The sequence below is a fragment of the Muscardinus avellanarius genome (assembly GCF_963383645.1).
Source record: "Muscardinus avellanarius genome assembly, chromosome: 14".
NCBI classification, from domain to species: Eukaryota; Metazoa; Chordata; class Mammalia; order Rodentia; family Gliridae; genus Muscardinus; species Muscardinus avellanarius.
The window spans coordinates 5,778,592-5,797,234 of NC_137800.1; positions in this window are offsets into that span (position 1 = coordinate 5,778,592).

The window sequence follows — 18,643 nt, forward strand, 5'->3', positions numbered from 1 at the left end:
TGCCATTTGTGTGGGAAAGCCTTCATCCAGCTCAGTCACCTCAAACAGCACGAGAGGAGACACACGAGAGAAGCCCTTATGACTGTTATCAGGACGGGAGCCCTCATCACGGGTGCCATTTATGTGGAAAGCCTTAATCTAGCTCAGTCGCCTCAAACAGCACGAGAGGAGACACACGAGAGGAGCCCTTATGACCTTATGAGGCCCTTATGAGGACGGGAGCCCTCAGGCATGGCCAGCCCTCTGGCAACATCAGAGAGCACAGTGCAGAGAAACCTCGTGAATCCCATGCGGGTAGTAAAGACTTCAGACTATTTGAGTAACTTAACAGCATCAAAGAATCCAAACTCAAGAAGAAAGGCATGTGTGTAGAAGTCCTTCTGTGAATGTCGTGCCACTTGTTAACTTGCTGTACACACACTGGAACTAACACCAGATGCCTGCAGTGTATATTAAGACTTCAGAGAATAAGAGATCTTAACTATGATGAATGTTGAATCTTCTGCCATTTCCCTAATGCTTAAACCTCTGTGGAGGACCCAAGTCACTTTTACATCTCAGGTGACAAGCAGAAGTTCATAGAAGAGAAACTATGCGCGAGTCCTTTGTGGAAATGCCCTAATCAGTTTTGTTTTTGTTTGTAATAGAAGGTATAGTATAACTTTTTTGTAAAAGAATGAATGTAGCAGTCCTCAAACAGAGCTCTCAGCTTTAAACACATTAGCAGACTTGGCAGAAAAGAACCTTTGAGGGTACCCAGGATCTGGGAGGGGCTCCAATGCCTCTGTGAGCCTTCAGGATCTTTCTGTATCCTTCATCTCTGACTTCCTGAGTTTTACGCCAATTTTCCCTTCCTGGACAACCAGAGGGACCTTTCAGACAAAGGCAACAACAATATGTAATTCCAGAGGTTTCACATGTTAAATATATTCTCACATTTAATTACCTTGTGATGTAAAGATAATGAATTCAACTCGTGGTTTAAAAATAGAATTATAAGCTGGGCGTGGTGGCGCACGCTTGTCATCCCAGCATTCGGGAGGCTGAAACCAGAGGATCGCGGTTCATGGACAGCTTCAGCTACTTAGTGAGGCCCTCTGCAACTTAGTGTGACCTTGTTTCAAAATAAAGTATAAAAAATAGGGCAGGGGGTGTGGCTCGGAGGTCGAATGCCCCTGGGTTCCATCCCCAGACCCACAAAAAAAAAAAAAAAAAAATAGAATTAATTTTCAACTCAGATCAGCATTAATTGCACATAGAAAGTACTATTCGACTTTGAGAGAAACACAATAAAGAAAAATAAAAACATTTGCATTTATTGCTTTTCATGACAGTTCTATTTTCTTTGAACAAATGTCTCAATATTTCAAGACAGGATCTCAGTTTCACAGCCAGCCTCAGCAAATGCAGAAACTCTCCTAAACCAAGTGAGATCCTGTTTTATAATAAAAATACAATAGTAATGGGGGTGTAGCACAGAGATAGAATTCCTCTATCTGGATACACACCAAAAAAATTTGAAATGTGTACAGGAATCCAACAAGCAGGTTATAAGTATCCATCAAGAAGATAGATATATTAGGCCGGGCGTGGTGGCGCACACTTGTAATCCCCACGCTTGGGAGGCAGAGACAGGAGGATCGCATGGGTTCGAAGCCAGCCTCAGCTACTTAGTGAGGCTCTCAGCAACTTAGTGAGACCCTGTTTCCAAATAAAATATTAAAAAAAAAAAGGTCTGGGAGTAGAGCCCGGAGGTAGAAAGCCTCTGGGTTCCACCCTCAGTACCACCAAAAAAAAAAAAAAAAAAAGATGGATACATCAATAAGAATCCATCAAGCAGGTCATAAATAATAGTATGTCTACCATATATATAAGAAATTGCTAAGGTTTTCTCTTTCATTTTTACTCTATTCTAGACTCACATTAAAGTGAAAATATGCTTGGTAGTTGTTTCATGTGATTCTTTTTTTCTAGGCAACTAATTCAGCTGTTTGGATGCAGTTCTCTGTAGGAGTAGTGGGAGGAGAGGAAAGGGTACTTTTTTCCATTTTGTGTAATGCATTACTGCAGTTACTGGCTATAACAACAAAGATAAGGCCCAGCATTCATAATTAAGTAGTACACAGTAGGCCCACAGTTTTTTAACAATTTATTTTTATTGGTGCATTGTAATCATACATCACATTGGAATACAAGACTTGAGAGGATATATAAGCATACATCATCCAATTAGCCCTCATCCAGTCCCCATCCCGTTCCCTCCCCCTCCCTGGATCCCATGCTTGTTTGGTGATTAACTTTGATACATATGTTTATGTACCTCCTGCTTTTTATTTATTTATTTATTTATTTATTTTGGTGGTACTGGGGGTGGAACCCAGAGGCTTTCTACCCCCGGGCTATACTCCCAGACCTTTTTTATATTTTTATTTGGAAACAGGGTCTCACTAAGTTGCTGAAAGCCTAAGTAGCTGAGGCTGGCTTCGAACCAGTGCGATCCTCCTGTCTCAACCTCCCAAGTGTGGGGATTACAAGCGTGCGCCACCACGCCCGGCTACCTCCTGCTTTTTAAAGAGGCTCCATCCTCCCCTATTCCATAACCTCTGATTGGTCACCTTAATTGCTTCACTGTAGGGCCCTTTCTATAGCTTGACCACTTCTTGTTGCCCCTTTCCTCCTAATTATTGCTGATTAGGGGAAGCATCTGGTTTTAATTTTCTGCGATATTTCTCTGTGCATGCCGCATTGCAAATACTGATCCCACTCTTGGCGGCCCCAGTTGTGGCCTGGCTACCCGGTGGACTGATCCAGACCTTGCTGGCTCAAGCAGCAGCCTTGCCTCGTGGGAGGCCCCGATTCTGGTCTCGCTGGCCCCGACACTGGCCTAACCCTTCAGCTGGCTCCGATCCCAGCCTCGGAGGCCCCAGCACCGGCCTTCCTCACGGCAGGCTCTGATGCTAGCCGATGGCCCCGGCATTGGCCTAAACCCACGGCAGGCTCCGATCCAGGCCTCGGAGGCCTCAGTTGCAGCCTTGCTTCACGGATGGCTCTGATGCTGGCCTCTGGCCCCGGCACTGGCCTAACCCCTCAGCAGGCTCTGATCCCGGCCTCCAAGACCCCGGCACTGGCCTTGCCTGGAGGCAGGCTCTGATCTGGGCATCACTGACCCCAGCACCGGCCTAATCCCTCAGCAGGCTCTGATTCCGGCCTCGGAGGCCTCAATAGCAGCCTTGCCTCATGGAAGGCTCCAATGCTGGCCACTGGTCTCGGCACCGGTAGGCCCACAGTTTGCATTTTTGATGCATGCATTTGATCTCCTTGGGTTCAAATTTGTGCCTTGATTTTTTTGGGGGGGGGGCAGTAATGGAGATGGAACCCAGGGGCACTCTACCTCTGAGCTCTACCCTGAGCCCTAGCAGTTTTTGTTTTTGTTTTTGTTTGTGGGTCTGTGATGGAACCCAGGGGCATTTGACCTCCGAGCTACACCTCCTGCCCTATTTTTTTATTCTTTATTTTGAAACAGGGTCTCACTAAGTAGCTGAGTCTGGCAGTGAACTGCAATCTGCCGGTCTCAGCCTCCTGAATGCTGGGATTCCAAGAGTGTACCACCACACATGGCTTCAGTTTTATTTCTAAGTGTAGGTATCACTACCAATCTCACTAAGACCTACGGAGGGAAGGAGGCGGAGCAGTTGTGATGCAGAGGTACTGACACCAAGTGCTGTGTGTATGAACTTTATCACTTTATTTATTTACATATTTTTTATGGTATTGCAGATTAAATCTAGGGGCATTCTATCCCTGAGCTACACCCCAGCCTATTTTTTTTAATTAGTTTTGTTTTGAGACAGGTTCTCATGAAGTTGTTTTGAGACAGGCCTCACTGCTTGTAATCCCAGCATTCGGGAGGCTGAGACCTGGAGGATCGCGGTTCGCGGACAGCCTCAGCTACTTAGTGAGGCCCTCTGCAACTCAGTGAGACCCGGTTTCAAAATAAAGAATAAAAAATGGGGCAGGGGTGTAGCTCGGAGGTCAAATACCCCTGGTTCCATCCCCAGGCCCGCAATAAATAAATAAATAAATAAATAAATAAATAAATAAATTGCTGATTCTGGCCATGAAGCTGTGGTTCTCCTGTCTAACCTCCCAAGTACTGGAATTACAGGCACGTGCCACCAGGACCTCTAGTTTCATATAAAAGTTGCATTGGCTCTTCTCTGCTCTTCATTCCAGAGACTGGTGGCCCTGGCTCCAATCACCACCCAGCGCGTCCCAACGTCTATTTTACAAGTCTCTGTACTGTGCCCAGCTTAACTCCTGGTTTGGGCACCCACCAATCCAGAAAATGCCAAGTATAGGCAGCCACTGGGGATTGAGTACACAGAGAAGAAGCAAAGCAAGAGCCAAATTTTAAAAATGTAAGCTGGGAGCTGGGCGTGGTGGCGCACGCTTATAATACCAGCATTTGGGAGGCTGAGACAGGAGGATTGCAGTTCGAGGACAGCCTCAGCTACTTAGGTCCTTTGCAACTCAGTGAGACCCTGTTTCAAAATAAAGAATAAAAAATAGGGCTGGTGGTGTAACTCAGAAGTAGAATGCCCCTGGGTTCCATCCCCATTACCGCAGGAGAAAAAATAAATTTAAGGAGACCTCGTTTCAAAGTAAATTAGAGCTCAGGAGGAATTATAGATCAGAGGCAGAATAGCCCTGTGTTCAGTCCCCAGCAACACACACACACACACACACACACACACACACACACACACACACACATTATTCACGTCTATGGTGCCTCTGAGTGTTTTTTCCCTAGAACCATAGGAGCCAGGTTTTTTTTTATTTTTCTTTTTGGTACTGGGGATGGAACCCAGGGGCATTCTACCTCCAAGCAACACCCCCAGTCCAATTTTTTATTCTTTATTTTGAAACAGGGTCTCACCGAGTTGCAAAGGCTTAAGTAACTGAAGCTGGCTTCGAACCTGCAAAATCCTCCTGTCTCAGCCTCCCAAATGCTGGGATGGCAAGCGTGCACCACCACGCCCAGCTGGTTTTCATCACTTTAATCACGATATTCATTATCAAACTGAGAAAGGTAGTACAAAAGAGGGGAGAAGGACAATTGTCAGCTTTGAAACAGAGCATCTGTTAGCTCCTGGGGTCAGAAGCAAGCTCAATTCCAATGGCACTCTAGCAAACGTGCAATGCACATAGATCTCTCCCAACGCGCACAGGAGTGGTACTATCTCCAGCAACACTCAGGCACCCGGCTCAAAGTGGGACACCCAGACCTGATGGGCAATCACAGGTGTCTTGCTTGTCTGGAGTAACCAGACTGAACCTTTACAGGTAAAACTTTGTTTACTGACAAAAACTTCTAGCAGCCTGAGGTCTAAAACTGCCTGTCTTTGAGGCCCAAACCTGCATCCCGATTTGTCAGCAGGCACTGCCATTCTGACCCTGCTGGTTTGGAGACTACCAAATAAGGGGCTGAATGCGGACTCAGCCAGCAAGCCGCTGGTAGCTGTCAGTCCTCGCTTTGGGTGCTCATCAAGGTCACCCACGAATCCTCTTGGTGAGGATTCATCGCGTCCAGTAGCAAGACCCGGAACCACAACATAGCGCTCAGCGTGCGGACCCGGACCACAACAATGCGCGCACACCTGAGCCCGGACCACAACAATGCGCGCACACCCAGACCCGGAAGCACGACATCTTACCTACACTCGGAGGCGTGGGACTGACGGAGCTCCGAGAGAAACGGATTGCCTGACCTGCATTTCAGGTTGTAACTAATATATGTCTTTCTACTTTCTCAATTTCTCGGTGCCCTAAAATACCAGAAGATTATGAGAAGTTTGCATGAACTTGTAGCAAGTAACCCGACTTGTTCACGATGGTATGAAGTTTGAAATAACCGAGACCATGTTTTGGTTCATTTCCGTGATCTAAGTTGGTTCAAAACACTTGACTCCACAGAAAGCAGAGCAAAGACTGATAAACAACAAAAATAAATGCATAGAGAGAAAAAAAAGAACAACAAAGGAAAAGTATAAAAGTTAATAATTTCATAAGAAAGCCCCAAAAAGGTTTGCCTAGAGTGGTCCCTTCCCCGCTGCCCCAGATCCTCTGAGAAGTGCGGTGACTCTCTTCCATGCTGGCTTACAAGCAGGATCTGAGCAACTTTTCTGCTCATATGGTGAATGGGGTCGACAGCGGAGGCTGCTTTTCTGGAACTCAATGGAGAGTTTTCCTTGAAGTCACTGGAGGGGAGCTTCTCTCCCCCGCTGAGCCACCTACGCCCAGCCCTGCCCGTCTATTTCTTTTATTAATTATCATATTTATTCTAGACACCTTTCTTTTTTTCCCCTACATTTCTAGATCTCTGAGTTGCTTTTCACAACTTTTCCTCAGCTGTCTTGCTTCATTCCGCCACCTCAGAAGTATTTTATTCTCAGAGAACGGCAGTTTTGTGCACTGTTTCTGTAGTCTGCCATTTTTACAGCCCTCTCTTAGTAAATCCTGAATATTTTTGTGAAAGTATGAGGTAACCTCTGAGTGTGGTGGTGCATGCCAGTAACTAGGAAGATGAGACAGGAGGATTGCAAGTTGGAGGCCAGCCTCAGCTACTTAGAGAGACCCTACTTCAAAATAAAAATAAAAAGTGCTGGGCATAGTTCAGAGGTAGACCGCCTCCGAGTTCAGTAGCCAGTGCCAAAAAAAAAAAAAAAAAAAGGAATTACTAACCAGTGCTCCAACACTCTCTTCCCCATTGCAGAAACAATGTGTTTTATAAATGCCATAATTGTACTGCACACATTCGTATTTGTTCACTTTTGTTTTATTTTCCAGTTTGGTTTTCCTCCCCAAATTTTCACTTTTATCGTTGGAGCCCCAGAGTGGCTGTTCCTGTGTGTGAACGCACTCAGGGTTGTTTATAAGTGAACAAAGGGCCAAAATACTGTTGTTTCCCCTTGAAAATGGCCTTACCTCTTACTTCGTTTTGTGAGAGGGTTATAGCCTCACAGTTGTCTGTATGTAAAGTCCAGAAAAAGTAAGCAGGATGAGTTCCCACAAGGAAGCCCTCATTAGGTTCAGGATTCCTGCTCTCAGCGTAGACCTTTGGAATGTGGCCTAGACTAGGCTAATTAGCTGATTTTCTCTAGTGTCAAAGGACTCTAGAAGAGGACGGATTTCCAGGAAGGAGGAGAAACTGCAAAGATCCGGACTTGTGGGAACAGCTAGCTGCTTGCCTGTGGAACCTGCCCCAGAATCTCGCGGGTTGCACCAAGTCCAGCTTTTATTTTCTGGTGAGTTCTCCAAACATGGGATCGAGCCCCCTTCCATTACAGTAACGTGCATCCTGACAGTGTGTAGACATTGTCACACCGAAGCGCCTTCTTATGATCTTGAGATTGTATTGTACCAGCAGCTATTTCACCTCTCTCATTTCTAATCTTGACTTTTAGGGTGTTTTTTCCATTTTTGTCTTGTAGCTATTGGATCTGTGCTATACTCATAAGAACCTGTAATTAATGATTCTAAAATTTCATTTACTCAAAATAAAACTTAATTAAATTGTATTGAGATATAATTAAAATCAAATAGTCAAACTTTACATTTTCAACAGCACTACTTTTCAGGTGTTCTGTAACCACCTAAGCCTGGTTACTACTGTCCTGGTCTGGGTAAATAGCTTTTCCTTCAACAAAAAGGTTTGACTGGGTGCCCGATCTGTATCTTATATTCCTTTTGGTTTGTTCTTGGTTGGTTGTTTGGTTGTTTTTTGTTTGACTTCTTGGGTGATATATTTTCTGCTTTATTTTATGGGTTTCATAAAATTGTGTGTGTGTGTGTGTGTGTGTGTGTGTGTGTGTGTGTGTGTGAATTGGGAGGAAGATTTAACACAAGCACATCCTACCTTTGCACTATGCCCCCGGCCTTTCTGTTTTTCTAAATATCATTTGTTATTTTTATTTTATTTTATTTTGGAGGGTTATGGGGTTTGAGCTCAGGGACATTCTACCTCACAGTTCTTATTTATTTATCTTCACAGTCTGGGGATGGAACCCAGGGGCATTCTACCTCCGAGCAACACCCCCAGCCTTATTTATTTATTTATTTATTTATTTATTTATTTATTTATTTATTTATTTATTTATTTATTTATTGAAACAGGGTCTCACTAAGTTGCAAAGAGCCTCACTAAGTAGCTGAGGCTGTCTTCGAACTGCAATCCTGTTTCAGCCTCCCAAATGCTGGGATTACAAGCGTGTGTCATCTCACTCAGCTTTTTTTTGCAACAGGGTCTTGCTACATTTCTGGGGCTGGCCTCAAAACTGTCATCCTACACGCCAGGCGTGGTGGTGCAGGATTGTAATCCCCACACTTGGGATGCGGAGACAGGAGGATTGCGCAGGTTCTAAGCCAGCCGCACTGGCTTGAGAGACCCTGTTTCCAAATAAAAATGTAAAAAAATAGGGCTGGGAGTGTAGCTCAGAGGTAGAAGGGCTTCCAGGAACCCCAGCACCACCAAAAAAAAAACCAAAAAAACCCTGTCATCCTCCTGTCTCAGGCTGTCAGCACTACGATTACAAGCCTGCGTCATCATGCCAGGCATAAAATTATGTATTTTTTTAAAAAGTAATATTTATACGCTGGCCGAGGTGGTGCACGCTTGTCGGGAGGCTGAGACAGGAGGATCACGGTTTGTGGACAGCCTCAGGTACTTAGTGAGGCCCTCTGCAACTCAGTGAGACCCTGTTTCCAAATAAAGAATAAAAAGTAGAGAGAGGGCCAGGTATGGTGGCACACGCTTGTAACCCCAGCATTTGGGAGGCTGAGAAGGGTGGGTCGCAGTTCATGGCCAGCCTCAGCTACTCAGTGAGACCCTGTTTCAAAATAAAGAATAAACATAAGGCTGCGGATGTAGCTCAAGGTAGAATGCCCCTTGGTTCCATCCTCAGTGCCACACAAAAAAAGTGATTTTTACTACTTTCATTGGTGTGATAGTCTCACATCGGAATGTGGTCCACAGTAACACTGACAGATACGCACGCTGCACTTGGGCTGTGGCTGCTTACATTCCCTTTTGGTGATGACTTTTTTTCTTTGTTGTTGTATTGGGATTGAATCCAGGGGCATTATAATGGTGAGCTAACTCCTGTACACCCAGATATTTTTGTTTGTTTATTTCGAAGCTGGATATTGCTACATTGCCAAGGCTGTCCTTGAACCTGCGGTTCTTCTGTCTCAGCCTCTCAAGTACTGGAATTACAGGCATGTGCCAACACACTGGTTCATATTATTTTTACTTTTTATTTTTTGCCAGTACTGGGGATGGAATCCAGAGGCCTTGTACCTCTGAGCTACACACCCAACCTTATTTTTTAATTCTTTTTTATTTTATTTTATTTATTTATTTATTTTGTGCAGGTCTGGGGATGGAATCCAGGAACATTCTACTTCTGAGATACACCCTCAGCCCTATTTTTTATTCTTTATTTTGAGACAGGGTCTCACTAAGTTGCAGAAGGCATCACCAGGTTGTTGAGGCTGTCCGCGAACCATGATCCTCCCGTTTCAGCCTCCCGAATGCTGGGATTACAAGCGTGTTCCACCACGGCCGGCTTTCTTTTTATTGTTTGAAACAGGATCTCATTGAGTTGTGAAGGGTCTCACTAAGTATTTGAGGCTGTGATCCAAGATCCCCTTGTCTCTGCCTCCAGAATGCTGGGATTACAAGTGTGTACCACCACACCCGGCTCTATATTTTTTATTTGGAAACAGGGTCTCAATAAGTTGCTGAGAACCTCACTAAGTGGCTGAGGCTGGCTTCAAACCTGTACAGTTCTCCTGTCTCAGCCTCCCAACCACGGTTTGTTTTTTTTTTTTTTTTTTTTTTGCAGGTGTGGGGATGGAACCCTAGGACATTCGACCTCTGAGCTACAGCCCCTACCCTATTTTTTATTTTTTATTTTGAAACCTGGTCTCACTGAGCTGCAGAGGGCTCTCACTAAGTAGCTGAGGCTGTCTGCAAATCGTGATCCTTTGGTCTCAGCCTCCTGAATGCTGGGGTTACAAGCTTGCGCCACCACGCCCAGCTCAAGAGCAGTATTACAAGGGTTCACCACCACGCCCAGTTCTATTCTCCATTTTGAAACAGGGCCTCATTAAGTAGCTGAGACTAGCCAGGAACCTGAGATCCTTCTGTCTCAGCCTCCCAAGTACTGGGATTACAAGCACGTGCCACCACACCTGGCTCTTAAATTTTTTTTAAGGATTTTTTTTGAAGGCTGAGACTGGAGGATCACAGTTCAAGGACAGCCTCAGCTACTTAGTGAGGCCCTCCACAACTTAGTGAGACCCTGTTTCAAAATAAAGAATAAAAAATAGGGCAGGGGGTTTAGCTCGGAGATCGGATGCCCCTGGGTTCCATCCCTAGGCCTGCAAAAATAAATAAATAAATAAAAAATATACAATAGGTCTGGGAGGATAGCCCAGAGGTAGAAAGCCCCTGGGTTCCACCCCCAGTACCACCCAAAACAAACAAATGAAAAAAATAAAAAATGGGCCAGGAGGGGTAGCTCAGACATTCTAGTCCTGGGTTTGGGACATAAAACAAGCATGCGCCACCACACACAGCTTTTTTTTAACCCCCTTTTGGTACTGGGGATTGAAGTCAAATATGTTTGACCTCCGAGACACTCCAAGCCCTTTTTCTTACTCCATTGCTGAGGGCCTCACTAAATTGCTGAGGCTGGCCTTGAACCTGCAGTACTTCTGTGTAAGCCTCCCAAGAACTGGGATTATGGATGTGAAAGACTATTTAAAGGGAGAATTAAGCTACATTTTAGTTAGCACAGAGGCCTTCTGGTTGTCGCTCCTTGACTTTGCTTCCTATCTCTCGGGAGTGGGGTACATAGGACGTTGTCACACCTGGCTCTGCCCCAGGTGACAGCAGTGAGTGAGCAGGTGGATACGCAGCACAGCGGGCGGCAACTTTGGTGGCATTTAGCCGGGCCAGGTGGCGCACGCTTACAGGCCCAGTGTTGGGGGCTGAGACGTATGATCACAGGCTCACAGCCAGCCTCAGCAACTTAGCGAGGCCCTCCAATGAGTGTCACCTTTCAGAATAAAAACAATTAAATAGGGCTGGCGGTTTAGCTCAGAGGTTCGTTGCTCAGCACCAAACCAACCAAAACACAAACAAAAAACATTGACTGCATTGAATGGAGAAGGTTTAAGTCATGTAATGTGACTAAACTGTGATGTCTCCCACCTGAAGCGAAGCAGCATCCGTGTCTCCAGAACAGTGACCTCAGAGTTGACCTGCTGGGCCTCTCCTAAGGAACGCCTGCAGGCGACAGGCTTGTGCCGGTGTGGTGGTGCATGCCTGTATCCCAGGATTTGAGATGCCTAGCGGAAGGACTGTGGGCTCGGGGTTAGCCACAGCACATTAGCACCAATGTCAGCAACTTTGTGTGATACTGTTTCAAAAGGAAATGGACTGGGGCCTGGGGCTATATCTCAGAATTAGAATGCCCCTGGCTTTAATCCCCAGTACCAGAAAAAAGAAAGAAATGACAGGAATATTTCATCCTCTCAGCCCTCCTATTTCTCAGCCCACCTCCCTTGCTGTCTCACTGAATAGCAGAGCCACTGGTCACCTGTAACACTCACTTGATGAGAACGCTCAGGGTGTGGGCATTCTGTGTTTCTGAGTCCTTTCAACAATGTTCTCCAATTTCTCTTTATGGAACACTGAAGCAGAGTTAATCATTGGGATCAATTAGAGGTATTCTGCTATATTCAGTACAAGAAAAGAGAAGAAAGAAACAAACTTGGGGGTTTTGGGGGTTTGGGGGTTTTGAGTGCTGGGGATATATTTGACTAATGTCTCCCAAAAGAAAAAGAAGGAAGAACTCCGGAAAAAGTTTGTGTGTGTATGTGTGCGTGTGTTGCAAGTGTGCATTACATTAAGTTTTTTATGTGCAGTATGATTTTTCATGCATTGCTCTTGTATCTCATGGATAGAACTCCCTACACAAATAACTGTCCTTATATAGAACCATATAAGTTAAGAACAAAATTAATTTGCCAAATTGTTCTGTCTCCTCCTATTTTAATTCATCAGTGTAGCGATCAGGAACAGTGTTAGAAATATACTTTATGAGCCGGGCGTGGTGGCGCACACTTGTAATCCCAGCATTCGGGAGGCTGAGACCTGGAGGATCGCGGTTCGCGGACAGCCTCAGCTACTTAGTGAGGCCCTCTGCAACTCAGTGAGACCCGGTTTCAAAATAAAGAATAAAAAATAGGGCAAGGGGTGTAGCTCGGAGGTCAAATGCCCCTGGATTCCATCCCCAGACCCGCAAAAAAAAAAAAAAAAAAGAAAGAAAGAAAGAAATATACTTTATGCATCTGTTTGGCCAATCAGTATAGCAATATAAATTCCTGTTACTTTCTAGCTTTTTTTTTTTAAGGCGTTCTTTTTTTTGTCTTTTCTGGAACTGGGGATCGAACCCAGAGCGCCACACCTGCAAAGCAGGCACTTTGCCACTGAGCTACATCCCGGCCCCCCTGTTACTTTCTAAAGGGTACTTTAATTTCAGATTTTGATAAGTTGATTATGATAATCAGTAGTGTAACTATGATCAGTATTGCTATTATTCATTATTTGTATTGTTTAATTTCTTTTTATGGATTATGCTTACGCCTTTATTCAGAAAGGTTTATGATTTTCTGAAGGCAATTTCTCAGGATCTGCCAGCGCACGTGCATGCACAGAGCTGCTCTTGGACTGCAGCTCCACAGGTAGCTTTCAGGGGAACTAGCCTCATCCAGTACTTTGACATGTCGTCTGGAAACAGTGGGCAGCCAGTGCATGTGGGGCCAATTTAAGGAAGGTGTCAACACAGTTGAGCCTCTAAAAATTGTGAACATACCTTGGATGCCCAAAAAAATCTGTCAGCCTGGTACCAAGGAGGATTCCTTCCCTCCAGAGCCACCACACTCATCCAGGAAAACTCAGGGCCAGGATTGGTTTCCTTTCCCTGAAGACTGGGCACAACACTCCTGCCCAGCAGCTGCACTTGCTGAAACTGAGGCTCAGGGAAAATGATCTGTGTGGGGCTGGCCCCTGGAAAAGTTTCCAGTGCCCTAGGGCAGCAGCAAACACTGACCTACCCGAGGCACTGGAAGGCATCCTTTCCCCAGGACATGCTGAATTGCTAAGCCTTCCTGGGAGCTTGGAAATTGCCTACTAGTCTGTGTCTTCTCTGCAGGCCAGGGGGATCTGAAGAAGGTGACCTCCGCAACCCAGTCCCCCAAATGTACATATGTGTAGGTAGACTTTTCTGGTACCCAGTAAAAAAAAAAGAAACATTCCAAGGAGAGGTCTGGAATAGCCCTGGGGTTGATGCGTATCAAGGCTGGGCAGAGGTAGAAGACTGTCAGGGCCCCACCTGCCACAGAGCCTGCAGCAACACTTAGCAATGTGCCCATTCCGTGGGTTTCAAAGGCTCCTGGGCAGATGCCAGAGCCACACCCTCCTCCCAGCAGTCCTGGGAACTTGGCCATCCATGCGGGCGTGTTGGCACACTCTTGTAATTCCAGTACTTGGAAGGCTGAAACAGGAGGATTGTGGGTTCGAGGACAGCCTCAGCAACTTAGTGAGGCCCTTCACAACTTTAGTGAGAACTTTTTTCAAAATAAAAAATAAAATAATGCTGAGGGTGTAGCTCAGGGATTTTAATGCCCTGGGTTTAATCCCCATAAACACACACACACACACACACACACACACACACACACACACACACGAACACGTGATCTTTCTGAAACCCTCCTCTCAGACTCTGGATCTCATTGCCCTATGCAGTCCGGGTGGAGATTTCTCCTTCCTTATTTCTGGGATCACAACGTGACTCGGGCAGGTGCAAGAAGACCAGGGGCTTTCCTGGAAGACAGGCAGTCTGTGGCACCTCCAATGGTCAAATGACACTCTGGTGGCTTTCACAAATTTCCTTGCTGACACAGAAACTGGGAAGACTTTGGAAATGTTCAGAAGCTCAAGATGTAACCAGACCTGTGTGCAAATTATTTGGTAGCAGGGGTGGCTCATATCTTAACTGGACTTAGAAAAGAGCTGGGTGAGCGTGACATAGTGGTGTCTGCTTAAAAATGCAGCATTTGGAAGACTGATGTATGAGGATCCCTTGTTCTGAGCCAGGTTCAGAAACTCAGCAAGGCCCTCTGCAACTTAGACCCTATTATTTATTTATTTATTTATTTAGTTTTTTTGGTAGTACTGGGGTTCCTGGAAGCCCTTCTACTGCCGGGCTACACTCCCAGACCTATTTTATACTTTTTTTTTTTTTTTTTTTTGGAAACAGGGTCTCTTAAGCCAGTGCAGCTGGCTTCCAACCTGCATGATCCTCCTGTCTCCGCCTCCCAAGCACGGAGGTTACAAGCCTGCGCCACCACGCCCGGCAGACCCTATTTCAAAATAAAAAATGAAATAGGGCTGGAAGCATCACTCAGTGGTAGAATGCCCCTGAGTTCAATCTTTAGTACCACAATCAAAAAGAGAAGAGACCTGTGTGATGTGGCCAAATATAAAACCCATTTCCAACATTCTGGGGTTGTGGGTAAAGCATTATGGTACCTTCTACCTGAGTGCAATTGATAAAAAAGATGAGAGAGCTAAATGATAGCCAGGCACGGTGGTGAGTGGTTGCAGTCCCCGTACTCAGGAGTCTGAGACAGGAGGATTGCAGGTTCACAGCCAGCCTCAGCAGCTTTGTGAATCCCTGTGCAACTTAGTGAGTGTTTCAAAATGAAACAGGGCAGAGGTGTAGCTCAGAGGTGGAATGCCTCTGGGTCCAAGCCCTCGTACTTTCTCCCACACACAGCATAAATGGTAAAATACTCAGTACTAAATGATATTGAAAAAAGGAGAAAAAAAATAAAAGCTAGAGAGGAGTGGAAGAGGGGAAAAGAAGACAGATTTAAAAAGAGAGAATCAAAAATAGAGAAGAAAAGTAATCTAGAATAAAAATAAACAGATATTGAGAGGAAAACATTTAAAAAATACACAAGCATTTGGGAGGCTGAGGCCGGAGGGTCACGGTTCGCAGCCAGCCTCAGCTACTTAGGCCCTTTGCAACTCAGTGAGACCCTGTTTCAAAATAAAGAATAAAAAATAGGGATAGAGGTGTAGCTCGGAGGTAGAATGCCCCTGGGTTCCATCCCAGTACTGAAGGGGGGAAAAAACCGCAAAAATTGAATAACCAAAAAATATGCCATAAGAGGGCTGTCCTATGAGACAGTTTATACACATCAGTCATAGAGAGAGTCAGCGTTCTCCTGGCCAGTCTTACTATGATGTCGCAGATTGCGCTGTCACCCAAACTCTTGTCTTAGAAAGCAAGAGCAGGCCTGACACTTCTGCTTCCATGGCCCTCGTCCCTGTCCTCAGCAGAGTGGAGACCCCAGTTTCCAGTGAGAGCTCTGCACTCCAGAGTTCCGTGGCCCTGGCTCCTGTCACCCCCAGGACTGCCGCTGAGCCGGTCAGTCTCAGCTCTGTGCCCAGATTGACTCCTGGCCTGAGCACCCACCGACTGAATGAATATAAAGTATATGGCCATCGGGGATAGGTACATAGAAAGCAGAGCAGCACTGATAGAAAGCTTAAAGACAAGCATGGGGAAGAAAAGAGGAATTAAGCCGGGCGTGGTGGTGCACGCTTGTAATCCCCACTCTTGGGAGACAGAGACGGGAGGATCGCGCAGGTTCGAAGCCAGCCTCGCTGGCTTAAGAGACCCTGTTTCCAAATAAAAATATAAAAAATAGGTGTCTTGGAGTGTAGCCCAGAAGTAGAAGGGTTTCCAGGAACCTCAGTACCAACAACAACAAAAAAAGAAGAATTAAAAAGGGACTCTATGGCCGGGCGTGGTGGCGCACGCTTGTAATCCCCGCACTTGGGAGGCTGAGACAGGAGGATCGCACAGGTTCGAAGCCAGCCTCGGCTACTTAGTGAGTCTCTCAGCAACTTAGTGAGACCCTGTTTCCAAATAAAATATAAAATAGGTCTGGGAGTGTAACTCAGTGATAGAAAGCCCCTGGGTTCCACCCCCAGTACCATAAAAAAAATTAAAAGGGACTCTGAAGGATTCTAATCTCTGATTCAGAAAGACCAAACAAAAGGTTCTCTGCAGGCGGGCCTTCTGTCCCATGGTGGCTCACGGGTGGCTCACGGGTAGCTCACAGACAGGATTGAGGACTTTCCTGCTCCGATGGTGAATCTGCTACAGCAGAGCCTGCTCTTCTGAAACTCACTGGGAAAGCCTCTCAGGTCTTTGGAGGTGCCTTTATTTTTCTAAGTAAACCTGTATTCCGCATCTGTGTTTTCATCCAGTGCTTTCCAAGAGAAAAGCAAGGGCTGTGGTTGTGCTGAATAGTGCCCCACACAGTAAAAATAATTATGTTCTTTGTGTAATTATTAAATTGTAAACTTTTCATCTTCCATTTTGTGGTCACATTTGGTTTTCCTCCAGATGAGTTTACATTCCACTCCTTAGAACCCCAGCCGTGTTCCTTTCCAACTTTCAGCCCTTGAATGTCTCCAGTCCATGGAAGGCACTCGAGGGTTTTAGAAATGAGTAAAGAACCTAGTGACGTTTCCTGTAGGGCGGTATCTCCTTGCTCACCAAGTTTAGATGAGAATTAGAGCTTCTCCTAGCCTGGAGAAGCCAAAGTGAGCAGGACAGTCCCATAAGGAAGCCCTGAGGAGGTTAGTGTCCTGCTCCCAGGTTAGGTCGCTGGACCTGGCCCAGATAAGGTTCATTTTCTGAATTTCTCCAGTGTCAGATTAAATTGAGTAGAGGGAACATTTCCAGGGAGAAGGAATTTCAGAGACTAGGGAGAGGACCAACTTGTTTGCTTGCCTGTGGAACCTACCTAGAATCTTTTCCAACTTTTATTTTCTGGTGAGTTTCACATGTAAAGATTCAGCTTTAAACATCTAAAGATTCACCTCTTTTTTTCTACTTAGACTGCTAAGAGTGCTTTTTACATTTTTGTCTTTATTTCATTAGGTCTGGGCAACTAGTAAGGACTAGTTATTAGTGGTTATAAAATTAATTAAATTAGCTGAGCGTGGTGGCGCACACTTGTAATCCCATCATTTTGGAGGCTGAGACCATAGTGTATAAATAAAGTATATATGTATGTATAAGATAATATATATACACACATGTATATGTATATTTACCAGTATTGGGAATGGCCTAGGAAGATTTGAGAAAGCTATGATTATTAATATTTCAAAAATTGGGTGAGGGGCCAATCTGTACAAAGTCTTGGTTGCCTGCCTAAAAGCAGGCAACTACTCCAATGTAAATTAACATAGCTAAAAGTAATTAACAAGTCAGTAGGAGAGGAGAACTAGGCCTTTATCTAAAGACAGATCTACATGATAAGCCTGCTAAGATGGTAGGAGGGGTCAACCTTCATGAAAGGAGACACTTTGCCACACCTTGCTGGGGGAGGAGGTCATGGGTATAACAGTTCCGGTCCACGTCCTGTGTCTGGGGACTGGTGAGTTGGCCCGGGCCGCCCTCCCCCCTCATGCCATTTTGGCATGGGGCTGTAACTATCTTCTGTATTTCTATCTTTCTAATAAACTTCTTTAAATCTTCAGCAATGTCCAAACTATGCATATTTATTCTTAGCTTAGGACAAGAACCTGCGGTTTTTCTGTTTTTGGTCATTTTGGGTTTTGTTAGGGGTTGGGGGAAAGTGTGTCCGGGACCTTCACAGAGGTTCCCGGGGAACAGTTTCCCCACAACCATATTCTCCCCAATCTGTAACGTGTGTGTGTATGTGTAATTTTTTTTTTTTTTTTTTTTTGCAAATCTGGGGGTGGAACCCAGGGGCATTCGACCTCCAAGCTACATCCCCTGCCCTATTTTTTATTCTTTATTTTGAAACAGGGTCTCACTTAGTTGCAGAGGGCCTCACTAAGTAGTAGCTGAGGCTGTCCGCAAACCGCGATCCTTTAGTCTCAGCCTCCTGGGATTACAAGCCTGCGCCACCACGCCCGAATTGCCCTAGGTTTTTTATTTTTTAATTTTTATTATTAGTAAGGCATTTTCTTAGCCTGGCATGGTGGCACACTCTCGCTCATAATCTCAGTACTTGAGAGGCTGAGACAGAAGGATCTCAAGTTCGCAGATTCGACCTCCAAGCTACAAGCCAGCCTCAGCTATTTAGTGAGGCCCTCTGGAACTTAGACCCTTTTCAAAATAAAGAAAAAATAGGGCTGGGGTTGTAATTCAGAGGTAGAATAAAATGCAACTAACAAATGCAACAAATAGTAATAAATTCATAAAATACAACTTGTAAATGTCCCAATGGAAGAAAGTTAAAAATATTCACAGGAGCCGGTTTTGGTGGTACATGCCTATGGTCCCAGTACTTGGGAGGCTGAGACAGTAGGATCATGGGCTCAAGGTAAGGTTTAAGGACAACCTTGGCTAGTAGACTGATTAAACTATCAAGACCTTGTTTTAAAATAAAAGGAGCCGGGTGTGGTGTTGCACACTTGTAATTCCAGCATTTGGGAGGCTGAGACTAGAGGATA